We start from the raw sequence: 27,272 nt of genomic DNA on the forward strand, positions 1-27,272 counted from the left end.
ATCCTCCAGCCTCAGCCCCGAGTAGCTGGGACTATAGGCACATGCCACCATACCTGGCTAAATTTTATATATTTTGTAGAGATGAGATTTTGAGACCATGTTGCCCAGGCTGGTCTTGAACTCCTGGGCTCAAGTGATCTACTCTCCTGGGTCTCCCAAAATTCTGGGATTAGGTGTGAGCCACTGTGCCCAGCCCAGAGACACTTTTGAGTGAAAGATCCTCCGTGGGTTACTGGGAGAGCTGGGGAAAATTAGGGCATGAACTTGACCTTAGGGCTACGTGCAATAGGGCCAACTGTTACTCCATGATGTGTGTTTTGATGGCACTTGTCCAGTTTATCAGGGACCAAAGGTCATGTGCCTTCCACCTTTCCAACCAATAACCTTTTCACCCATTTGTGTATCCATTCCAGCCTTCCAGTTACTTATGCAACCATCCCCTCATCCACTCATCCATCTATCCATGCATTCAAACAACCATCTCCATCCACCATCTATTCATACATTGATCCACTCATACACTCATCACAAATATCTTTATTGAACACTTTCTAGCTTCCAGGCACTGTGTTAGGCATTGTTGTGACCTAATGCTGAACGTCATATGAATTTCACCTTCAAGGAATTTATACTCCAGAGGGGAGACCATTGAGTAAATAGATCATCTCAATTCAATGATGCAGATTATGATAGGGATGAGTGCAAGAGGCTGTGGGAGGACACAGGACTTGGAGGCTCAGGGAAGACTGGCAGAGGTGCTGTCTATGCCCAGGGAGGAAAGACATGTAGGGGATGCTGCTGGGGAGGAGAGCTTTCCATGTGGAAGAACAGCAAGGGCAAGAGGATGTCTACTGATCTGGGGAAATTGCAAGTAGTTATATTTGGCTGAATTATGGGAGGTGAAGCTGGAAGGAATCGGGTTGGTTAGAGACTAGGGCCTGGTCACAAAGGGCCTTGGGTTGAGTTTGAATTTGGACTTTATCCCAAGGGATTGGGGAACCTTGGATTGATATCAAAGAGGCTTGAGTGAAGAGAGCAGGCTTTAGAAAGATCTCTCACACAAGAGATTTCTCTTGTAGGAAATAGATTATCTTTATGAACCAGGAACAGCACCCGGGAAACAAGTCATCAAACTTGGGAATGACAGCAAAAGGCTTCTTCCTTCTGACATCGGTCTTGTCTCCTTTTCCAGGACCATTTTATGCCTGGCTGAAAATCTAGTGATGCTGGTGGGAGGGAAGTTAATGATTCAGACAGTTATTAATATTCTCCCTGAAGAAGCCTCCTTGAAGCTCGAATGGGAAAGGCAGACCCCCAAGGCCAGGCGAATTTCTGTAGTATGTAACTGTGGGCAATAATAGCCCCCATGACTATGCTTTGGCCAGTCAGTGGGGATGGGCTTGCATGCATCGTATCAGCTCCAGTCCTTCCCCTGGCTATAGTGGTGGCTGGGGGCTTATTTTCCAGATCAGCAGCCAGGTTAGGGGGCACATACTATAGGCAAGGGGCAGAGCACGGGACACGGATTTACTGCACACCTAGTATGTGCCATTAGATCCACTTGAGATATAAGAGAAATCAAACCAGGTGTCTGCTTTCCAGGAGTTCATAGTTATATTAAGTGTACAGGATCTATGCATCAAAAGACAGCTGTCAACTTTTTTTTTTTTTGAGATAGGGTCTGGTTCTGTTGCCCAGGCTGGAGTTCAGCAGCACTATCTCATCTCACTTGCAACCTCCACCTCCTAGGCTCAAGTGATCCTCCCATCTCAGCCTCCTGAATAGCTAGGACTACAGGCATATGCCACCATGCCTGGCAAACATTTTTTAAAAAACATTTTTTGTAGAGATTGGATTTCGCCATGTTGCCCAGGCTGGTCTCGAATGTATGACCTCAAGCAATCCTCCTGCCTCAGCCTCCCAAAGTGCTGGGATTTCAGTTGTGAGCCACTGTACCCAGTCAGTTGTCAATATTTTGAAATGCAGAGAAAGGGGAAGAACAAAGGAAGTTGAAGCACCAACATCTCATCTGAAATAGTGTGGAGTCAAAATATAACCCCTGTAGTGGATGTAAGAAGAAATGGAATCATAAAGGCATTTGTTAGAGTTGCCAAGGTAACCAAGGTAGAACTAAAAATAGTGATAAACCTATTTTGGGAGAACAGGGCAAGAAATATTAATAGATGAGGTTTAAGGTCTGTAAATCAATAAATACCATGTTTTAGCGTGATGCTTAGAGGTTTGGAGAAAACCACAGAGGAAACATCTAGAAAACTTAAGAATGGTAGCCCCTGGGAAGCAGAATAAAAGTAGGAAGAAGTGGGGGGAGAACTGCTTCCTGTTTTATGGGGTTCTCTCTCATTTGATTCTTTTTTCACCATGAGCATGTTGGTAGATAAAAAGAATTTTGAATGTTCAAATAGAAATAAGTCTTAACTAAATGGAATTGGTAGCATGAGGCAGACAGCACCATTTGATTTGTAGCAAGGGGTCTGTGGACACAACTCAGAGAAGCTGTGAACCTAGATGGGAAAAAAATTACATCTTTATTTTACATTAACCTCTAACTGAAATGTAGCACTTGCTTTCATCACGAATATAGACCAATAGCCACAGTAGTATTATCAGTACCTGTGACTTTATCACTAAAAGAAATCATAAGTATTTTCATATCACCTTACAGTTGTTACAAATATCTTGAAACGTTTATGTTCATTACTACTTCAAAATTATAGAATCTGTTAGACTCACAGCTAGCTCATTTGTTAGTTAATGTGTTAATAAAGAAACACACATGTTGGCTGGGCGCGGTGGCTCATGCCTGTAATCCCAGCACTTTGGAAAGCCAAGGTGGGTGGATCATCTGAGGTCAGGAGTTCAAGAGCAGCTTGGTTAACATGGTGAAACACTGTCTCTACTAAAAATACAAAAATTAGCCAGGTGTGGTGGCGTGCGCCTGTAGTCCCAGCTACTCAGGAGGCTGAGGCAGAAGAATCACTCCGGGAGGTAGAGCTTGCAGTGAGCTGGGATCGTGCCACTGCACTCCAGCCTGGGTGATAGAGTGAGACTCCGTCTCAAAAACAAAAACAAAAACAAAACAAAACAAAACAAAACCCCACACATGTTACCATATCACATTGGTTTCTTTAAAAGAAATACTTGGTAACTATATTTCAGTATAATTACTTCCTTTGCAATCCTATGTGTTATGTTTTATGCATTTAAAAACATTATTTGTTTTCAAAATAGCAAAGACATGGAATCAACCTAGATGCCCAGCAATGGGCTGGATAAAGAAAATATGGTTTGGGCCGGGAGCAGTGGCTCATGCCTGTAATCCCAGCACTTTGGGAGGCCAAGGCAGGAGGATCGCTTGAGCTCAGTTCGAGACCAGACTGGACAACATGGTGAAACCCCATCTCTCCAAAAAACACAGAAATTAGCTGGGCATGGTGGCTCAAGGACCTGTGGTCCCAGCTACTCAGGATACTGAAGCAGGAGGATTACTTGAGCCCAGGAGGCAGAGGTTGCAGTGAGCTGAGATGGCTCCATTGTACTCCAACCTGGACAACAGAATGAGACCTTGTCTCTACAAACAAACAAACAAACAAACAAACAAACAAACAAAAAAACACAAAAAACAAAAGAAAAGAAAAGAAAAGAAAAAATGTGGTACATATAAATCATGGAATATTACACAGGCATAGAAAAGAATGAAATCACCTTTTTTTTGCAGCAACATGGATGCAGCTGGAGGCCATTATCCTAAGCGAATTAATGCAGAAACAGAAAACCAAATACCACATGTTCTCCTTATAAGTGGGTGCTAAATATTGAGTACACATGGACACAAAGAGGGGAACAATAGACACCAAGACTTACTTGAGGGTGAAGGGTGGGAGGAGGGTGAGGTTCAGAAAACTACCTATTGAGTACTTATGTTCACTACTTGGTGACAAAGTCATGTGTACACCGAATCCCAGTGACACACAATTTTCCTGTGTAACAAACTTGCACATGTACCCCCTGAACCTAAAACAGAAGTTGGAAGAAAAAAAGAAAGAAAGAAAAACATTATTCTGAGAAAGAGTCTGTAGGTTTCACCAGACTACCAAGGAGCCTATGGAATAAAACAGGTTGAGAACCTGCATTAGAAAAAGGAGACTAGCTGTGAGGTTAAGGCACTGGACAAAGTCTTCATAGGCAGAGAAACAGGATTCACATGTTGAGGGAAGCTGGGACCCAGAACGATGGAGAGACAGAGAAAGCTGATGAGCGAATGATGGTGATCGTGACACATCATCATTGATAATATGAATGAGGTTGATGGTAACAGTAACACGGCAGTTATTATTTACTGAGTGCTCACAACGTTTCAGACGCTGACTAAGCCCCTTGCAAACATGATCACGTTCACTTTTGACAATTACTGTACAAAGGTGTGAATGCTATTTCTCTTTTACAGCCTAGGAAACACAGCCCCGGATATGTCCAGGGTCTACTCTCGGGTCTCCTAGCTAGCAAGTCGTAGAGCTAGAATTCAAGCCATGGGCTGCCTGATTCCCCAGCTTGTGCCCTTACTCACTCATCCATTCTGCCAAGCGCAGGGAAGGTGTTATTCTCATTTAGCCAATGAAAGAACCAAGGCTCAGAACAAGTAAGGTGAAGCCAAGCCCAGGAGTTCAATATGCTTAGGAAAAGCAGCTGAGGTTTCTCCCTTGCTCAGCTGCTGCTGATTTCCTTCCTCATCTCTGATGGCACCTCCAGGGCCTGGGAGGCTCAAGGAACATTGTGCCAGTTCTCTGGGCATCACCATCAAAGCTCAAATCCTGCCTAGTCTTCCTTTAACACAACACATGGCTCAGATTCTTCCTTCCATTTTTTTTTTTTTTTTTTTTTAATATGGGTTCTCGTTCTGTCACCCAGGCTGGAGTGCAGTGGCATGATCACGGCTCACTGCAGCCTTGACCTCCTGGGGCTCAAGCAATCCTCCCACCTCAGCCTCCTGAATAGCTGGGACTACAGGAGCATGCCACAACACCAGGCTAATTTTTATTTTTTGTAAAGCCAGGGTTTCGCCATGTTGCCCAGCCTGGTCTCTAACTCCTGCATTCAAGTGATCCTCCTGCCTCAGCCTCCCAAAGTGCTGGGATTATAGGCATAAGCCACCACACCTGGCCCTTCCTTCCCGTTTTAGCCATTGAAGCCCTCCTGCTATCAGGACTAAATAACATCATAACCTCTTAATTCAGCTCCCCAATTCTAATCCATGCTCCCCATGAATGCGAGATGTGTCTGAACATGAGTTTCTCAAATTGGGGTCCCCTGGAGCTTCACAATACACTATGATCATGTTGTAATTGCTTTAAGTTGTAGGATATTACCATCATCCTTTTCTGAATTAACTGATCACTATCTTATCATCGTGCATTGCCACATGATGCTGGTGTCTGTTCTGCATTTGTGTTAGTGATGACAACTGTGCTGAACTGTCTCACTTTAATTACTGCACAATGACAAGAAAATACCATGGGCATGATACAAAAATGATCTTCTTCGTGCCTGGTAAAGGCTCAAGAATGGAAAGCCACGCTGTAGGAACAGAAGGTTCACAGAAGTCTGAGAAGGGGAAAGTGGAAAATCAGGTCCTCACAGAGGCAGAGGAAAATCAAAAGAACTCTCTGGAATAAATACATTTTAAAAATGACATGTGCTGATCAAGCTCTTGAAAAAAGAACCATCTGGGGTGTGTGTCCACCATTTAGATTGTGAGTGGCAGTTTTGTGTCAGCAAAACATCACAGTGTGTACCGCAGACATATTTTGAATTTGAATTTTATTGGTTTTGTAATTGTGATCATATTTAATTTTCAGATTTGTTTTGGTTTTATAGCAGTAGATGAGATATAAGTGAAGAACTTATATCTACTTTTATGCCAATGTACATTTTAAAAAACCTCATAATAGAAAGATTTTATGGCGACATTGGCAAAGGGGAGGTGTCTGTGAGAATAGGTACCTGCTGAAGGCATCCCATGTTAGCGGGGCATGGTGATCCGCGCCTGTAGTCCCAGCTACTTGGGAGGCTGAGGCAGGAGGATGGCTTGAGGCCAGGAAGTTGAGGTTGCAGTGAGCTGTGATCATGCCACTGCACTCCAGCCTCGGTAACCGAGCAAGACCCCGTCTCAATTAAAAAACAAACAAAACAAAACGGCCAGAGGCCACATGGTAGCTCATGCCTGTAATCCCAGCCCTTTGGGAAGCTGAGGTAGGTAGACTGAGCCCAGCAGTTTAAGACCAGCCTGGGCAACATGGGGAATCTCTGTCTGTACAAAAAATTAAAACATTTGCCAGGCATGGTGGAGCATGCCTATAGTCTCAGCCACTGGGGAGGCTGAGGTGGGAGGATCGCCTGAGCCCAGGGAGATTGAGGCTGCAGTGAGCCATGATCATGCCATTGCACTCACTCCAGCCTGGGTGACAGAGCAAGACTCTGTCTCAAAAAAAAGTTTTTAGTTTTAAAAGCATCCCATGTTTGAAAGATGCTGACCCGCTTGCCACTTTGCAGATTACATTTACTGTTCAAATTATTGCCCATTTGGAGTTAATGCTTCACGTGCTTCACCTGTGGCCTCTGTAGCCTGCCAGGTTGGTGGACAGATCCTCTGCTTCAGTCAAATGGGTAGATAAAACATCCTTCGAGTCATCTGTGCAGTACTTTCACCTACAGTGAAGGATGGGGTGTGCCGAGCGCTCAAACTAGCACCTACAACATTGATCAGTGCCTGCTAAATGATAACCACTATTAACATGAGCACAGTTGCCTCTTCAAGAGACTGTGGACAGAGATGTCACATCTGCTGGCATAAACCCCCCTCTCCCGATGTTCCTGTCTCTGCATCTTACAGCCTGATCATGAGAACAGAAGAAAATTAAGGTAAAGGTGTTATCCTAAGTAGAGAAATACCTGGGAATGAGTTTTGGGAGGCTCCATCATGTTGTGAGAAAGAATATTCTGGATTAGGGAATACAAAGACTTAAGGGTAGGGCCCACTCTGTGTGCCCTTGGACAAGACACCTAGCCTCTCTGAGCCTCGAGCTCTGCTATGTTGAATAGGACAAAGGATCATTGTAGCCCTGCTCACTTCGTGGGGCAGGCGGCAGGATCAATTAGGTCAGGGATGTGGAAGGTGGAAGTGACAGTGACCTGAGGGGCTGCCATTATTATTGCTAGAGTGACAGTGATGAGGCAGAGTTGGAGAGATGCTCAGAGAGCTGGCAAAGGAGGGAAAGGCAGAGAGAGAAAGAGTAACTCTATTGCCTTTACTGTCTGTCCTTTCTCCGGAGCTAACTTAGGCACACACAGTTCCTATAAATTTTCCTCCCAGCTTCTTCTCTCAACTGGGTTCAGCTTACACAGACTCTTAGGGAGTCTTAGGCTGCCTTGGTGGCAGCTGAGGTCCCAGTAGAGAAGCTGGAATAGTTATCTTGGAGCCCCATAGGAAAAAGAGGGATGACACAGGCCAGGGGCATGGCTGCTCGGGGCATGGCTGCTCAGGGCGAAGAGTGCCCATGGCTGAGTTGTGCTCAGCTCAGACCACACTGGGCTCACTGAGGGCTTGCAGCTCAGCATTGACCCTTGGTTCATCCCAGAGACATGTGCCCCAGGAGGGCCCTTCTCTCATGTCTCAGTTCGTCTATGGAGGAGGAGATGGAATGAGATGCTCTTTTTTTTTTTTTTTTTTTTTTTTTTTTTTGAGACGGAGTCTTGCTCTGTCACCCAGGCTGGAGTGCAGTGGCCGGATCTCAGCTCACTGCAAGCTCCGCCTGAGATGCTGTTTTTAAAGGCACTCAGAATGTGAGCAACTTGATGGGAGTGGGTGGGGAATGTCTCATCCATTTCTGCAGTCTCAGAGCCCAGTAAGGCAGGATGAGAGTAAATGTTCAAGGCAGGATGAGAGTAAATGTTCAATGCATGTTGGGTGAAATAAATGAGTAGATGGAAAGATGGATAGGTGGATAGATGGATGGACAGAACAACAGATGGATGGGTGCATGAATGGGTGATGGATAAATGCATGAGAGGGTGGACAGATAGATAAAAGGACAGAGAGATGGATGGAGTGAAGGAAAGCTTTAATACAGTAGCTCTGAGACAACTCCCCTGAGAGCCCTCCTTGCAAGACTGACCCTTGGCTCACAACTGGGAAGTCGGATTTTGGGAGGGTTTCCAAAGATCCTAGAATTGATAAGAGTAGCTCAGTATGGTTTATGTTAAACATTCATTTTTCTTCTGAGAGTCTGGAATTTTGGTATATTTTAGGCAGAGTGTGCCTACATGGCCCACCCCCACAAAAATCTTAGGCACAGAGTCTCTAATGAGCTTCCGTGGCAGAAAACATTTCACACGTCTTGTCACAACTTGTTGCTCCAGGAATTAAGTGTGTCCTCTGTGGCTCCACTTGAAGAGGATTGTTGGAAGCTTGCTCTTGGTTTCTCTGGGCTTTATCCCATGCATCTTTTCCCTTTGCAGATTTTACTTTGTATCTTGCACTGGAATAAATTCACGAGTACAACTGTATACTGAGTCCTGAGTCCTCTGAGAGAATCATCAAACCTGGGAGTGCTCTTGGGGACCCCAATTACAGACAGATGGATGGATGGATGGACAGATAAACTAATAAATGGATAAATTAAAGGTAGATAGATGAGTGATGTCTGATAAGCTATTGGTAAATGTATGGATGAGTAGATGAACAGGTGGATGGATAGACAGATGAATGACTAGGTGGATGGATGGACAGACAAATGACTAATGGGATGGGTAGATGTATGTATGTATGGATGGATGGAGGGTTGGCTGGATGGATAGATGGTTGGATGGATGGATAGATGAATGCATGAATGGATGGATGGTTGGCATGCATGCATGGGTGGATGGATGGATGCATGGACAAATTCCTGGATGCATGGATGGATGGATGGATGGATGGATGGATGGATGGATGGATGGATGGATAGACTGATGGATTCATGGGTGGATAAATGGTTGAATGGATGGATGGGTGGATAGATGGTTCCATGGGTGAATAGATGGTTGGATGGATGGATAGATGGATGCATGCATGGATGGATGGTTGGCATGGATGGATGGATGGATGGATGGATGGATGGATGCATAGATGGATGATTGGTTGGATGGATCGATAGATACATAGATAGATGGATGGTTTCATACATAAATGGATAGATGGATGGGTGGATGCATGAGTGGGTGGATGGTTGGTATGTGTGCAAGAATGGATGCATGAGTGGATGGATGGATGGATGCATGAATAGACGCATGGGTGTTTGGATGATGTCTCTCTGTGTGTGTGTGTGTGTATGTGTGTGTGTGTGAAGGGTTAGAATGAGTGACCTAAATCTTTCAGATGCTCTAAAGGCCACAGATTTTAATGGCCACAAGAGTCCCTCAAAGGCTCAAGACTATTCATACCTAACTTCTTTGTCAGGAATGAGTCAGCGCCTGGGGGATTTTTGCTTGGCGGGATCAGAATTTAATATGGTCACTGCTTATATACGCATATGGGTACCTGGAGGACTAACTATATGTATAGTAGTGCCCATGATGAATAGGAAGGTTGGTATGGGGCATAAGCTCAGAATGCAGGAACAAAGAGCGTAGAAGAATGCATCTGGTTTCCCAAATCTGTGGGTATTACTGGCCAACAGCACTACTAGCTTCCCGAAGACTGAATTTGTTTTCTCTAGTTTGGGGTTTGACTCTGTAAAAATATTTGGTCTTTATTTGAGATCTTTTGTTTTCCCTTGCAAATTAAATGTCTCTTTATGATTCATTGTTCTGGAGGAGTCATGGTGAGCATTGCAAACCCATTTTTTCCTGTTTTTTTTTTTTCTTGAATGATGAACTCTACTTTGATTTAAATATTTTTATAATAATTTTTCTTTTAATTGAAAAGTGATTTTTAAAATGCATTTGGCAGAGGGGGACAGGGGATGTGTAAAAGTTACAGTCTCATTTATTCCTAGTGAAGTGGAAGGGAAATGGAACCCAGGGGAGGAACAGGATAAAAAAAAGAATACTGGAAACTAATAGAACCAAAGGAGGAAAGAAAGAATACAATGAATGTGAGTGGGCTTTGAATAGGCATCTTGTTTTGTACCTAAGCACTCGAGTTAGAAGAAATAGAGAAACGAAAAGTCGGAGCTGCTACCTGGCCAAAGACCAATTCTCTGTGACTCAGAGGCACTGCCACCATCTCCCTCTGAGTCCATGGGCCTCAGTTTCTACATCTGTCAATGGGATGAAGCCATCTTCATAGGGCTGCTGAGGGTCTCAGGAAATAATGAATGGGAAAATGCAAGCTGTATGGTGCTACATGTGGGGTGGGTGGGTGGCGTGAGTGGGGTGAAGAAAGTAGGGTGAGCTTCCAGACTCTCCTAGCTCTAAGAGTCCATAAGTAATGAAAATACATGGATGTGTATCACACTCACAGATTTATACTCTCTCACACACAGTTACACATGCACCCACCTCTCACATGGATTCTCACACATCTCACACAGCCACACCCTCTCACACACACATGCAGACTCATTATACACACCCTTCCACACGCATAGACACACCATTAAATACACCCTCACACAGATATCAACTCCTCACACACACACACTTTCACACATGCTTCACACATACACACCCCCTCACATGCACACTCTCAACATCGCTTCTCACACACACCGTTAAACACATCTTTGCATGAGAACCCTCACACACACACCCTCACACACACACTTCACATCCCCTTACACACACTCCATACACACACTCCCTCACATGCACACTCTCAACATAGCTTCTCACACACACCCTTAATCACATCTTTGCATGCACAGAACCCTCACATGCACACACATCCTCACACACACACTTTACACACACACCTTTACACACACACCCTTACACACATTCCATCCACACACAGCTCACAGGCACACTCTCAATATAGCCTCTCACACATACCTTTAAACACATCTTTGCATGCACACAGCCCTCACACACACACCTTCACACACACACACCTTCACACACACACACATCCCCTCACAGACACTTTATATACACACACATCCTCACACACACTCCATACACACCTTCATATCACAATCCCAATATAACTTCTCACACACACCCTTAAACACGTTTGAACGCACATAACACTCACACTCCCTCACATGCACACTCAACATATCTTCTCACACACACCCTCAGACACACTCCATACACACACACCCTTACATGCACACTCTCAAGATAGCTTCTTACACACACCCTTAAACACATCTTTGTATGCACAGAACCCTCACACACACACACCCTCACACACACACCCTCACACACTCCATACACACACACCCTTACACACACCAACACACTCCATACACACACTCACACACACACCAATACACTCCATACACACACCCTCACATGCACACTCTCAACATAGCTTCTCACATACACCCTTAAACACATCTTTGCTTGCACAGAACCCTCACACGCACACACATCCTCTCACCCACTCCATATACACACACACCCTCACATGCACACTCTCAACATAGCTTCTCACATACACTCTTAAACACATCTTTGCATGCACAGAACCCTCACACACACACGCACACACACACTCTACATATACACACGTAGGGTACTACATGTAGGGTGGGCGGTGGGGGTGAGCTTCTAGACTCTCCTAGGTCAGTCTAAGAATCCTAAGTGATGAAAATACATAGATGTGTATCGCACTCACAGATTTACACTCTCACACACAGTTACACATGCACACAACTCTCACACGCATTCTCACACATCTCACACACAGCCACACCCTCTCACACACATGCAGGCATTATACACACCCTTCCATACCCCATACCCATAGACACCATTAAATACACCCTCATGCAGACACCCCCAACTTCTCACACAAACACCTTCACACACGCTCCATACACACACCCCCTCATGTGCACATTCCCACACACACCCTTACACACATCTTTGCATGCACATAACCCTCACACACACGCATACCCTCATACATATACCCCATATACATACATCCCTCACATGCACTCTCAACATAGCGCTCACACATCCTTAAACACATGTTTGCACATACACAACCCCCACACACACACCTTCACACACGCACACACCCTCACACACTATATACACACACATCCTCATACGTAAAATGCTCAACATAGCCTCTCACACACACCCTTAAACACATCTTTGCATGCACACAGCCCTCACACACACACCTTCACACACAACCTCATACACGTTCCCCAACAATCCGTCACATGCACACAAACTCTCATACATAGACGACCCACAATCCTTGCATGTGTTCACTCTCACACATACCCTCACACATATGCACACAACCTCACACACACACGCCTCTCACACATATACACACAACCTCACACACACACCTCTCACACATGCACACAACCTCACACTCACGCCTCTCACACATATACACACCTCACACACACACACCTCTCACACATATACACACCTCACACACACACCTCTCACACATGCACACAACCTCACACTCACGCCTCTCACACATATACACACCTCACACACACACCTCTCACACATATGCACACAACCTCACACACACACCTCTCATATACACACAACCTCACACACACACCTCTCACACATATGCACACAACCTCGCACACACACCTCTCATATACACACAACCTCACACACACAGCTCTCACACATATGCACACAACCTCACACACACACACCTCTCACACATATGCACACAACCTCACACACACACCTCTCATATACACACAACCTCACACACACAGCTCTCACACATATGCACACAACCTCACACACACACCTCTCACACATATGCACACAACCTCACACACACACAGCTCTCACACATATGCACACAACCTCACACACACAGCTCTCACACATATGCACACAACCTCACGCACACACACCTCTCACACATATGCACACAACCTCACACACACACCTCTCATATACACACAACCTCACACACACAGCTCTCACACATATGCACACAACCTCACGCACACACACCTCTCACACATATGCACACAACCTCACACACACACCTCTCATATACACACAACCTCACACACACAGCTCTCACACATATGCACACAACCTCACACACACAGCTCTCACACATATGCACACAACCTCACACACACACCTCTCACACATATGCACACAACCTCACACACACACACCTCTCACACATATGCACACACACTCATACTCCTCACAGCCACACAGTCACCCCCCACACAGCCTCACACACACCATGTCCTTCAAATGAGCTATTTTGAGGGGTTCAACCAAGCTATGGTGGAGATCAGAGTGTCTGCTCACTCTGCTACCAGGCTTCTGACCCATGGACGCCCAGAAACTGCTCCTTCTGGGCTTCCAATGACCGCATGAAACCAAATTTCAATGGACACCCACATGCGCTCACTCTCCTGACCCCTGGGTGATGTCTCCCTTTCTTCCCTATCCTTGGTATCTGATGACCCCAATCATGAACTTTGAGCTCCCCAAGCAAAGGGGCCTTTTCTGCCTTATTCACATGTGTATCCTCAGAGCCCGACAATCAAGAAATATTTGCTGAATGAGACGGAATGAGGGTGTGAGGCATGGAGAAAGAGATGATTTACCTAGGCCAGGGCTCGGGGCTCTGGGAGTGAGGTGCAGGGAGAGGATGTAAGGGTACCCTTCACAGCCAATTTCAAGGCTTCCCTCTCTGCCCAGCTCTTGGCTAAACCCTAGGCCCCTCCTGAACCAGATCCTCCTCCCCACATACATCCCATCCTTGCCTCCTCCCGAATGACCCAAAGTTCTGGTACTATTTGGAACCTGCCTCCAGCAGCCATTTCTGACTCACCTCTCAGGGCTTCCCAGGTCCCTCTGGAGTTCGGTGGGAAGGGACCTAGCTTCACTGGGAACCCAGGCCTTCTGTGATCCAACCCAGCCTCAATACACCCACACCACCATCTTCATTGCCCCAGTAGTTACTACTTGCAGGAATTGGGCTATCCTCCCAACCATCTAGAAGGAAGGCCCTGGTGGCAGCCACATCCTAGAGTTAGGGGAACAGAGGCTCTAAGAGCAAGTCTTTGGCTCAAGGTCAACAACGGGCAAGTGGTGATTCTGGGATTTGAACTCAGGCCCCCAACTCTTCCTGGCCAAGTTTCCTCGACTTCCCACACTGGGTCTGGCACCCCCTTCTGGGCTTCCCCATCCAAGCAATGTTCCTTCCTTGCTATCCTCATCTGTCCCCTCACCTGTCTCCCCCACTGATCCAGAAACTACTCAGGGGCAGTGGTGTGGACAACAGCTGTGTCTTTGCTAGGCTAGGGCAATGCCCCAGCTGGGTATTGCCTTAGGTAGGGAAGCTGGCTTGCTTGGGAGATGATGACACCTCCCCCACCTCCCCAACTGAGGACAGCCTAAGTCAATGACTGATTGACACAGGCATACAAAAAACTGGCCCCCTTTTGTTTTCTGTGTCTACCACTTCATCATGAGGGCCTAGACCAATGCCTGGCACATAGCAGGAGCATAGTGAATGTTTGCTGAATGAATAAATGAATGTCTCTTCTTCCCCTCACCTAGACATCTGCATTTCTCAATTCCTATCCAGGTCTTCTCTAAATCTTCAAGGGCATCCTCTCCTGACCTGCCGGGTATCCTCACCTGCCAGGTATCCTCACCTGCCAGGTTCACCCCGGCGGGCCTTGACTGCATAGCAAAGTGCTTTGTCAGCTGTCTGTACACCCCAGGAATTCAGCTGCATATAGGGGTGAGAGGGAGTCCAAGCTGAGGGAGGTGGTGAGACTCCCACCCTAGCTCAACCTGGAACACCCTGCTTTGATCAGTTTCCACAAGATTTTGTTTAGACAAAAATGCTCTCCACCTGCAAAGGCTGAGAAGCCCTTTGACATGTTGTGTTTTCCTTCTGTCCCACCCACTCCCTTGATGGGAAGCACACCCTCCCTCATGCTGCCTCATCCGGATTTTGTAGAAAATTGCTTCTGTCTCATCTAGACTGGAACTGCTCAAGGAGGGCTGCAGCCTAGAGGGTGAAAGTGTGCACTCTGGAGTCACAAAGACCTTGGGGAAGTTATTTCACCCCTCCTAGCCTCCGTTTCTGTAGCAGTAAAATGGGAAAGTAATAGAACTAGTAAATGAGCACTGGGCAAGAGTTCAACAAGGTTAATTATCTCAGGCCAGGTTCGGTAGCTCACGCCTGTAATCTCAGCACTTTGGGAGGCCAAGACGGGACAATCACTTGAGCCTAGGAGTTAGAGACCAGCCTGGGCAACATAGCGAAACCCCACCTCTACAAAAAATTCAAAAATTAGCTGGGCATTGTGGTGTGCACCTGTAATCCCAACTACTCAGGAGGCTGAGGTGGGAGGATCACTTGAGGCTGTCATATTGAGGCTACAGTGAGCTGTGATCGCACCACTGCACGCCAGCCTGGGCAACAGCACAAGAACCTGTCTCAAAAAAACAACAAAACAAAACCAAACAGAAAACAGAAGATGAAACACAAAACAAAAATAATGAATCATCTCATGTGCTAAACACAGCGCCTGGCTCATGGCAAATAACAAATGGTACCTTCTAGTATTTGTTAAATTATGCAAGCAAGTGCCTTGAGCATGCCTAGCAATTAATTATCAAAATTATCATACTTTCCTTTGGCAAAGGAAGTTAAACCATGGATGTATGTGAAGCTCATTTTGCTCTGGTGTGGTTACTTCCCAGAGGCCTAAGGGGGTATGTGATGGTCATAATCCCCGGCCTCTGGCTAAAGCCACTAATTGGGTGGACATTGGAGACATTCTGCATGGTTTTGCCAAGTGGGGCCTCATCCTTTGCCACAAAAAGAATCCCATGTCCTACTGTTTCTTAGGCATCTAGATTTCCACTAGATCCAGGCATAGCATGCAAAGACAGCTGAGAAAATTGGAAGAGGCCGTGGTTTCTCATATCCCAGATCTGCCCGTGTATCTGCCGCAGCTAGTACAGGGCTCACTCATAGTAGATCCTCAATAAATGCCGTGCAGTGAGCAAAGGAATACAGGAATTTGAGATCTCCCATGTAATTTCAGCATCTAGCAATAGATGTTTCTTGATAAGCATTTTTGGAATGAATGAATGCATTCTAGGTTTGCTATCATATCCTCAGCGTTGGGCCTAGGTCCTAGCACAGAGGCCTCTGATGAATATTTATAGCAGAAATGAACTAGATCCACTATTTCCCAGAAAGCAGCTGAGCTTCCCTTGTAGCTGCCCCCATCCCTTTCCTCTTGTCTCATACTCACAGTCCTCGGGTCCAGCTGCCAGTCTGGCTTGGCGTTAGCCAGCTGGGAAAGGAATCTGGGAGACAAAGCAAGTGAAGCTCCCCAAGATGCACAATTGGGAGAGTCTCTAGCCAGCTCTCCAGGAAGCTCTGGGGGCGCTCCCCTCGGGAAACACTCACCCCCGAGATAGACTGAGCTGGCAAGAGCCATCTACAGTGATTCTGTGACACTGTCAAGGAGCCCTCCTCTGCATGGCTTTGGCATTGAATGCAACCACACACACATACCACACACACACACACACACACACAGAGCAGGCACTATGCCCTGCTGGACAGAATGGGCTACGGGGATATGCATGGGCAAATGCACCCCAGACAGCATGTGCATGTGGATGGACACTCAGCAATGTTCCATCTCCCCAGGCCAGGCCCTGCCATCCTATCTCAAACACACTTTGCCTCCACCCCAAGCAGGCAGTGGCCACAGACCACCAGGTGGTACCACCAAGTGATAACACTGTCTGTCACCACAGGGGACCCTCTCATGGATAACGGAACCTCTCCCAGCCAGGAGCTGAGGCTCAGCGTTTACAGCCAGTGCAGGCTCAAGGGCGAGTCATGTGTCCCCCCACTTCCTGGAGGCACTGGCGAGCTTTCCCTGTCTGTGTCCCCCCACCCACGTCTGTCCCATGAGCAGGCAGCCACCTCCTCCTCTGTCCCTGCTGGGATCAACTCTCCACTAGGAACCAGGAGGTGGCTCAGATCCTGCAGAGTGGCCTGGCGTGCAGGCTGTACTGCTATCCCTAAAAGCATCTGTGGATCCTGGCCAGGGCCCTCCTTGGCCTTCAGTCATGCTCCAGGACATGTGGCCCTCTGAAGCGCGTGGTCTTCCCCTCAGCTCTGGCCTCCAGTACAGCAGCCTCTCCATGCCTGCTTCCCACAGGGGTCTCATACCAGCCGAGCAATGGTGCCACCCACAGCATGAGCTCTGGGGCTGGCAGGTTGGAGGGACCCAGCCTTAGAGTCCCAGACAGGCCGGCAGGGAGAACCAGCTCTGTTGAGGGTGATGAGAGCAGAGTCGAAATCCTAAAGCCTCATCTGTGCCGACTGATCCCTCCTTCACCCATCAGGTCTCCTGACACTGTCTGGGGGGAGCCCCTGCGGCTGCGTGACCAGAGGGGAAGGACGTGGGACTGGCCTGTGGTCCCCTTGGGTACCCTTCCTGTAAGGCTGAGGTGACGGGGGTCAGGGATGCTGCGAGGCCCTGTAACGCTGCAGGAAAATGAGCCCTACAGTGAGCCCCCAGCCCACGACGCCCAGCTTCGGCACACCAGGTCCCCCTGCCTGGGGAGCCGAGCCCCCGCCTGGGTACTCACCAGCTCCGGCAAGGCCTCACCCTGGCATGGTGGCAGTCACCCCCTCTCAGACAGTGCTCCCCATCTGGAGAGGCCAGCGGCACTAATCAGCCGCCTGGCGTGGTGCAGGCCGAGCAACTGGGGTTTAATTGACACCAGGTGGCCCCTCCCCAGGGGCAGGCTGGGAGGCGGCTCTGCCGGGTTGGGAGGCCAAGCCTTGGGCAGGGGGGTTGCACCCAGACCAGGCCAGTTCAGGCTTCCCCGGGAGAGACAAGGGCAGTCAGGCAGTCGCTGGCCACCCCTCCCTTCCACTCCTGCCGGCTGCCTCCATGGCACGGCCCTGGCTTCCCTAGGCTCTGACCTTTCTTTCATTTAGAGGTGGCAGCGGCAGTGGCAGTGTCTGCCCAGGAGGAGGGTGGCTCAGGTTTCCCCCCAGCTGGCTGGGGGCAGCCAGGATCGAGCTCACTGTGTCTGCGGGGATCAGGCTGTGCCCGCCAGATCCTGAGTGAGGCCACCCACGGCAGTCACAAAGGATCCCATGAACTATCTTTTATTGAACACTTACTGTGCACCAGGCCAGGCATGGTGCCCACACTGTCCCCTCTGAAATCTCATGTGCCCCCAAAAGGTGGGCATTTATTAACCCACTTTGCAAAATGAGGAAACGGAGGCTCAGAGAAGCTAAGCTTCTTCTCCAAGGTCACACAGCAGAAGAGCCAGAACACACATCCAGCTGTGTCTGATACTGAGTCAGGGATTTGCATGGCCACCTGCAAAGTAGATGATATCATCCCCATTTTTGAGATGAGGAAATTGAGGCTTAGAGAGGAGAAGTCAGTTTTCAAAGTCACACAGCAAAGTACGGAACATGGATTTGCCACTAGGTGTGTTGGGCCAGGTTGCCCAGGAAAGTAAAGTCCACAGCTGAAATACAAGCCGTCTTCTCTGACCCACATGTGTTCCTGCTTATGAGCCACAGTTTGGGGTTTAGGAGAAACAGCACTGGACTTACAGTCAGAAGACCTGTGCCCAACTTGCTGTGTGACCTTGAGCAAGTTACTCCATCTCTCTGGGCTTTGCTGCAGCTGCTGTGAACCCCAAATGGGACATCACATGGAAAAGGCTTTGTGACTTGTGTTCACAGGGCAGGATGAGGGAGTACCAAAGTAGCACCACTCTGCCCCGGAGCCCTTCCCAAAGACCCCCAACCCTGTTCTTTCTCTTTACTGCCAGGAGCGGGACCCAGCAGGGAGGAGCATACAGGTTCCACAAGGGCACAGGGTTCAGATCCCGGCTCTGATCTGAGTCTCACAAAGCGCGTGACCTTCAGAAGTCATTTCACTCTCTAGTCTCAATTTCTCCTTTCTAAAAATGTGCTCCCGGGCACTCCCGCCATGCCTGGGCTGCATGAAAATGAATGAGATAATACTCAGCACTTGCCTCTTTGTTCAACAACATTTATTGAGCACCTACTAGACACGGGTGACTGTGCTGGCGATATAATTTTTACAGGAACAATATTCTCGTAAAAACAAAGTCAGTTGACCAGGTGCGGTGGCTCACGCACTTTGGGAGGCTGAGGCGGGCAGATCACCTGAGGTCAGGAGCTCGACACCAGCCTGGCCAAGGTGGTGAAACCCTGTCTCTACTAAAAATACAAAAAAAAATTAGCCGGACATGGTGGTGGGCACCTGTAATCCCAGCTACTCAGGAGGCTGAGGCAGGAGAATCGCTTGAACCCGAGAGGCGGAGGTTGCAGTGAGCCAAGAACTTGCCATTGCACTCCAGCCTGGGCGACAAGAGTGAAACTCCGTCTCAAAAAAAAACCAAAAAACCAAAGTCAGTCATTCATGCCCTTGTGGTGGAGACAGACAAATGTAAAAACCCCACCAAAAAAATATGTAATTCCTTGTGTTACGTGCTCGACAAATGGAAGTAGCTATTATTGTTGTTGTTCATGCATTTATTCCACAAAAGAACTCACTGAGCGCCTACTAGGTGCCAGGTACTCTTCTAGGCATTGGAGATATAGCAGTGACCAATACAGACAAGGCTGTCCACTCTAATAATTAACTATGACAATAAATAGCAATAATTAACCATGACAACATATAGCAATAATAGTTATTATATTACTATTCTCAGGCAATGCAGGTTCTCCCCAACACACTGGATGCCCTGGTTTTCTCACTGGTAGAATTACATACCTGTCTGCTGCCATCTGGCCCTCTGGGAGCCCCAAGCTGGAGCATGGGATTCCAGAATGTTCTTAGGTCTGATCCTCAGTGAAGCTCATGGGCTCTTTTTGGTCTGACTTGCGGGCACTCTGGTAGGCAGCTCATCCCCCTGGCATAGACCCAGAACCCATGTGGGTTGGGAGAAATTGAGCCTGTGACTCAGCCAGCCTGGCCTGTCAAGCAGAGATGAGAAGGGAGCAAGCAGCTGGCTGGGCTGTTAGCCATGGGGCTCTCCTGAACCATAGGGCGGGTGCCTGGGGGACAGAATGGGGCTTTGGGATGACAAGGGACCGGCCCTAAGCTCAGGTGACTGCACCCCGGCCCCTGGTGACGGTGGCTGTCTCTAGTAAAGAGAATTTGTTTTTAAGACAGAGTCTCGCTCTGTTGCCCAGGCTGGAGTGCAGTGGCATGATCTCTGCTCACTGCAACCTCTGTCTCCCAGGTTCAAGCAATTCTCCAGTCTCAACTTCCCGAGTAGCTGGGACTACAGGCACGCACCACCATGCCTGGCTAATTTTTTTGTATTTTTCCCAGAGATGGGGTTTTGCCACGTTGGCCAGACTGGTCTCAAACTCCTGACCTCAAGTGATCCACCTGCCTTAGCCTCCCAAAGTACTGGGAATGTAGGCATGAGCCACCACACCTGGCCAAGAATATTCTTACAAGAATCACAGAGTATGCTGCCTTGTGAGTGAATGGGCTCCTCATCAATCAAATAACTCCAGCAGGAAGCTATAAAGCGGAATCCAGAATGGCCTGTTCATTTGTCAGATGTATCCGTAAGACTGAGCTCTACCTTCTAGGTCTCATTTACACCATCATAACTCGGGTGTCTGGCACAGAGCACATCACATAGTAGTTGGCAAATATTTCTTATATTCATATATGTACAGATCAGAATGTTCTTTCTGGCTTTGACCACATGAGACTTTGACAACAAGTAGCCCTGCCATTTTATTCATTTGTCTCTTCACTCAACAAATATATCCTGAACACCTACTATGTGCCAGGCACTCTTCTAGGCACTGGGGATATAGTAGTGATCAAGACAGATAAAAATTTCTGCCTTCGTGAAGTCTACCGTCTCATGATTGGACTTTCATTTTATTTTTTAGAGATGGGGTATTAGTCTGTTCTCACACTGCTCATAAGGACATACCCGAGCCTGGGTGATTTAGAAAGGAAAGAGGTTTAATGGACTTACAGTTCCACATGGCTGGGGAAGCCTCACAATCGTGGTAGAAGGTGAAGGAGGAATGAAGTCATGTCTGACATGGCAGCAGGCAAGAGAGAGCTTGTGTAGGGGAACTACCATTTATAAAACCATCGGCTCTCTTGAGACTTATTCACTATCAGGGAAACAGCATGGGAGAGACCTGTCCCCATGAATCAATGACCCCCCATCGGGTCCCTCCCACATGTGGGAGTTATGGAAGCTACAATTCAAGATGATATTTGGGTGGGGACACAGCCAAACCGTATCAGACAGGGTCTTGCTTTGTCACCTAGGCAGGAGTGCAGTAGTGTGGTCATGGCTCACTGCAGCCTCACACTCCTGGGTGATCCTCCCACCTCAGCCTCCTGAGTAGCTGGGACTATAGGCATATGCCACATTTCTTCATCTTTTTCAGAGGTGGGGTCTCACTCACGACTGGGCTTTTAGCGAGGTAATTCCACAGGTGTCAATCATATTGATCACAATGACAGGCATTACCTTAGGTTTCTGTACCTTGGCCGTATTAACATTTGGCTGGATAACTGTGGCAAGGGGCCGTCCTGTGCACTGTAGGATTTTAGCAGCATCCCTGGTCTCTACCCACTAGATGCCAGTAATAACCTCCCTTCTGCCTCCACTTATGACATCCCAAAATGTCTTTAGACATTGCCCGCGGCCCTGAAGGAGTAATAACATTGTCCCTGGTTGGAAATCCTAGTCATCTATTAAGCACCAACATGCGACAGGCACTTTGCATTCATTAATTTACTTAATCTCTAAAATAACTCCAGGAAGCAGGGATAATTACTATTTCCATTTTACAGAGGAGGAAACAGAAAAGATCAGCCACTTGCTGATGGGTCCCAGTCGGTGCACCTAGCCCTCTGACGCGCAGCTTCCAGCACTTCCCATGCTGAGCCCATGCGCAGCTGCACCGACCAAGCCTAGGGCAGGGTGTCTCTTTCCTGGACTTTTGCAGATTTCTCTTCTGGTTCTACTCTGTGGCCTCTTGCAGAGCACAGGGATTGGGGCCTTCAGAGAAGCCGCGACCACTAGAAAAATACTGCAAGCTGCAGATATAATTGTAAGTTTTCTAGTAGCTGCATTCAAAAGGTGAAAAGAAACAGGCAGCATTAATTATAATAATTAATACACTTTAATCCAGTATCATTGAGAGCTATCATGTCGGCGTGTAACTAATTAAAATTTATTAATGAGATAGTTTAGTCTTTTTTGGCACCTCATTGAAATCTGGTGTGTGTTTTGCACTTGCAGCTCCATTCAGAGCAGCCACATCTCAAGAGTTCGGTAGGCATGTGTGGTCAGTGGCTCCCGTTTGGGGAATGCAGATATGGAACGTTGTGTTGACTGAGGGAATGAAGACAGGAGGCAGGATATTCTCAGCAAAATGGGCAAGGTGTCCCTGAGCCCACAGATCCTGAGGGTTGCCACACTCTACTGTCACTTTCCGCTGGGTTCCTTTGTGTTTATCTGTCTTTCTGTCCCTGGAGCTGAGCTCCACAGTGGGCCTCTGTAGGAGAGGCAGTTTGGAATCAGAGCGGCTGGAATCAGAGGCCAGGGCCCTATCCTGGCTTTATCACACAGGTGCCTGAGCCAGAGCCTCAGTTTCCTCATCTGTGAATTGGGGATGGATTGCTATTCCCTAGAACTTTCTGCGGTAATGGACACATGGAAACCAAGGTGGTAGCCACTAGCCACACGTGGCTATTAAACATTTGAAATATGGCTGGTGTGACAGAGGAACTGATTTTCAAATTTTGTTTAATTGTAATTAATTGAAGTGGAAGTAGCTGCCTGTGGTTCGTGGCCGTTGCATTGGACAGCACAGCTTCAGAGAGTTATCGGAGGATTAAGCATAAAGTCCCTGGCACAGAGAAGGCGTTCAGCACCTGCTGCCTCATCCCCCTGGCAGGTAGGTCCTCAATGATTGTTTGTGGAGGTCCCCTTGAGGGCTCAGCTGACCACTGATGGTGACTGGGAGGAGATCACCCAAGGCTGGGGACACCATCTGAGGGGATTAGAGGCAACAGCCTCTCACACAGTCCTGGGAAGAGTGCCTGTTGCTACGAGCCACACCGGAAAGCCTCATAATTCACAGAGCATTGGTCAGATTCTTCAGAAGGGTCTTGCCTGAGTAGTGGGAAATAATTAGCCCTAAATGAAATGCAGCTCTGAGTCTGTCTAACACATCTTAAAAGCAATGATTTAGGAGCGCAGTCTGGTGTTCAGACCCCAGTTCAAGTCCCAGCTCTGCCTGCTGTATTACCTGCTGTGTGACTTAGAGCAAGTCGGTTCTCTCTAAACCTCAGTTTCTTCACCTCTCAAATGGGCATGCGTAACAACAGTGCTTACCTCGTGGGGCCTTTGGGAGGACTCAGTGAGCCCTCAGCAAAGTGTTCAATAAATTGTAGCAATTACTGCTGTTTGACTGCAATGGAATGCAATGGAATTTATGTTTAAAAAGCACTTGGTGGCCGGGCTCATGGCTCGTGCCTGTAATTCTAGCACTTTGAGAGGTTGGGTTGGGTGAGTCACTTGAGGTCCGTAGTTCAAGAGCAGCCTGGCCAATATGGTGAAACTCTGTCTCTACTAAAAATACAAAAATTAGCTGGGCATGGTAGCATGTGTTTGTAATCCCAGCTACACAGGAGACTGAAGCAGAAGAATCACTTGAATTCAGGAGGTGGATGTTGTAGTGAGCCAAGATTGCACCACTGCACTCCGGTGTGGGTGGCAAAGTGAGACTTCGTCTCAAAACAAACAAACAAAAGTGATCCTGTGAGAATTACAGGAGCGGCTGTTAGAAGCAAAAGCCCACAGAGGTGGGGGAAGGGCACACATATATGGCAACCACTAAGTGTCCCAAGTCAGTGAGACTAAGAGCTGCGGTTCAAACCCCTGGTATCTAAGTCCAGAATCCAGGGACTCTAAAAAACATTTTAAAGTTGATACATAGTATTTGCACATATTTACAGTGTACATGTGATATTTTACTACATGCATAGAATGTGTAATGATCCAAGTGACCCCCAAACACTTGTCTATCAACTGGTGTTTCCACCCCACTGGCTTTTGGAGAAATGAGAAAATATAACAGCATTTACATTTTTATTCTTCAAATCAAGGCCCTCCTAATCTTGGGGTGATAGATAGCCTTTTTTTAATAAAACAATGTTGATACTAAGTTGGAAATATCTTGTTTTTGTTTTGCTTTGGTTTTTAAAATGTCTTTACTTGGCAAAATAAAAAGCTGAGATAATGTTATCAGTATCTCTAAAGTTTCTTTCTTTCTTTTTTTTTTTTTTTCTTTCATCTAATGGTCCAGGAAACATGGACTATTAGGCTGCCTGGTTTGTAAAAGGTCTCAGAATATACTTGGAATTTTTCCCATGTCTGAGAGCAGTGTTTCTCGAAGCGTTCCACAGAGCATGAATCCACCAAGATACAGTGAAAAAAGGGTTCTGAAGCCAAGTAAGTTGAGAAACCTACCTGCTCCAACTTCTCCTGAGGGAGTTATAATGTTCATGGGCATATTAAAGACTGACAGGCTGGGCACGGTGGCTCACGCCTGTAATCCCAGCATTTTGGGAGGCTGAGGTGGAAGGATTACTTGAGGCCAGGAGTTGGAGACCAGCCTGGCCAACATGGTGAAACCCCATCTCTACTAAAAACACAAACATTAGCAGGGTGTGGTGGGTGGCATGTGTCTGTAATTCAGCTTCTTGGGAGGCTGAGGCAGGATGATCTCTTGAACCCAGGAGGCAAAGTTGTGGTGAGCTGAGATCACACCACCGCACTCCAGCTTGGTCAACAGAGCAAGACTGATATGGTTTGGCTGTGTCCCCACCCAAATCTCAACTTGAACTGTTATCTCCCAGAATTCCCACGTGTTGTGGGAGGGACCGGGGGAGGTAGCTGAATCATGGTGCCCAGCCTTTCCTGTGCTGTTCTCATGATAATGATAAGTCTCACAAGATCTGATGGGTTTATCAGGGCTTTCGGTTTTTGCTTCTCTCTTATTTTTCTCTGCTGCCGCCATGTAAGAAGTGCCTTCTGCCTCCCGCCATGATTCTGAGGCCTCCCCAGCCATGTAGAACTGTAAGTCCAATTAAACCTCTTTTTGTTTGCAGTTTCAGGTATGTCTTTATCAGCAGATGAAAGTGAACTAATACGAAGACTCTGTCTCAAAAAAAGAAGAGTCTGACAAGTCCTGCTGCAAAGAGCCAACTTAACTTACTTGCATTTAGTGCCCTTTTTCTTCTTTCTTCTTCTTTCTCTTTTTTTTTTTTTTTTTGAGATGGAGTTTTACTCTTGTTGCCCAGGCTGGAGTGCAATGGCGCCATCTCGGCTCACCGCAACCTCCGCCTCCCTGGTTCAAGCAATTCTCCTGTGTCAGCCTCCTGAATAGCTGGGATTACAGGCACCCACCACTATGCCCAGCTAATTGTTGGCATTTTTTAGTAAAGAGGGGGTTTCACCATGTTGGCCAGGCTGGTCTCAAATTCCTGACCTCAGGTGATCTGCCAGCCTTGGCCTCCCACAGTCCTGGGATTATAGGCGTGAGCCACTGTGCCCGGCCCCTTTTGCTTTTTGACCATAATCACTAACCTCCCATGAACACATTTCAGGAAAACTCCAAGTCCTGGCTGAAGCCACTAATCTTGGAGCTTAAGGATGTGTGTTTCCTTGTTTGGCTTGTTAGCCACTGAGATGACATTTTCCATGTTCATAAACCCCCAGGGGAGCTCCAGGAGTTATAAATGGTGCAGGAAAAACAATGACCCAATTGTCCAACACTACTGTAATTTGGAGCCCTGGGAAGGGCAGGGCCTCACATTTAGAGCTGGATCCTGGGCACTCCCAGCTACCTGACTGCAGCCGTGGAACCTGCAACTCACCCCCAGGAGCAACCATTGCAGACTGCTTAGACAAACAGGTATTGTTGGGCATGTTTTGGAAACTAATGTTAATGTCAGGTGAGGCCTGCAGGGACCCAGCCCCAACCAGAGGGCAGTGGTGGCCAGAGGTAGTGGGGAGGGATTGGCATGTGAGAGTGTGTGGGGTGAGCAGTAGGAATTTACATGTCCTAAAGTTGGGCAAGTGTGGATGTGGGTGTGCATATGGACGATAGTGTATCCCTGTGCACACATGTGTGTGTGCATGTGTGAGCTCCTGGAAGGTAAGGCAGGGACTTGAGGGTGGGGCCACCTCTGGAACCTGTAGGCCTATGAGAAGAGGGTCCCAGCCAGGAGTGAGAGTCCCTGCTTTGGCCAACCCCACCCTTACTTGGAGCTCCAGTCACCTGCACGGGCCATACCAGCCTCACCCTGGACATGACCCTACCTGAAGTCCCTGGAGCCTCTTGGAAGGTGTATGAAATGCTCAAGGGCGGACATGGACATTCCCCCAGAGCTCATTTCAGGATGGGGGGAAGCATTGCTTGCACCACGCATGTGGGGTTTGTATGGCTGACCACATCAACTGATGGGCCATCTCTGGACCACCACTGCCTATGAGCCCAAGCCCCAAATTTTAGCCTGGCATTCGGGGCCCTCAACAAAAGTCCTGCATCCAAGTGCCAATCCTGTTTCCCAGAATGCCCTGAACTAAAACATGCACTGAAGTCTTACTCTGTGCTAAACATTGAAAGTTTTTTTACATCAAGTCAATAAGGATTCACAATTTTTTGAAATAGACACTTTCATGATTTCCATTTTACAGATGAGCAAGCCAAGGCTCCAAGAGATGAAACGACTTACGCAAGGTCACACAGCGGCTAAGTGGTGTTTTGGCCACGACACAAACTCATATCGGGGGTGTCCTGACTATGCATACGAGATGCTCCTGCTCAGAGGTGGCGGCAGACTCCCTGAGGTGTCTTTGGTTTGCTTTTCTGAAAGTGTGACCGTGCAAGTGTCAGGAGACCCAGGTTCAAATCCCAGCTCTGGCCCTTTCTAGCTGTGTGGCTTTCAGCACACAGCACATGTCTCTGA

General features: G+C 47.5%; 1 protein-coding gene across 1 annotated transcript in view; it reads right to left on the bottom strand.

Moving 5' to 3' along the window:
• NOS1 (nitric oxide synthase 1) overlaps nt 1–18,155 on the bottom strand; it is a 231,703-nt gene extending 213,548 nt beyond the window's left edge. The window contains exon 1 of the mRNA XM_045366051.3: nt 17,827–18,155. The gene's annotated coding sequence lies outside the window, so the exon portion shown is untranslated. The remainder of the gene's footprint in view (nt 1–17,826) is intronic.
• Between the last annotated feature and the right edge of the window lie 9,117 nt (nt 18,156–27,272).

This window comes from Macaca fascicularis, chromosome 11 (assembly GCF_037993035.2).
Source record: "Macaca fascicularis isolate 582-1 chromosome 11, T2T-MFA8v1.1".
Classification (NCBI taxonomy): domain Eukaryota; kingdom Metazoa; phylum Chordata; class Mammalia; order Primates; family Cercopithecidae; genus Macaca; species Macaca fascicularis.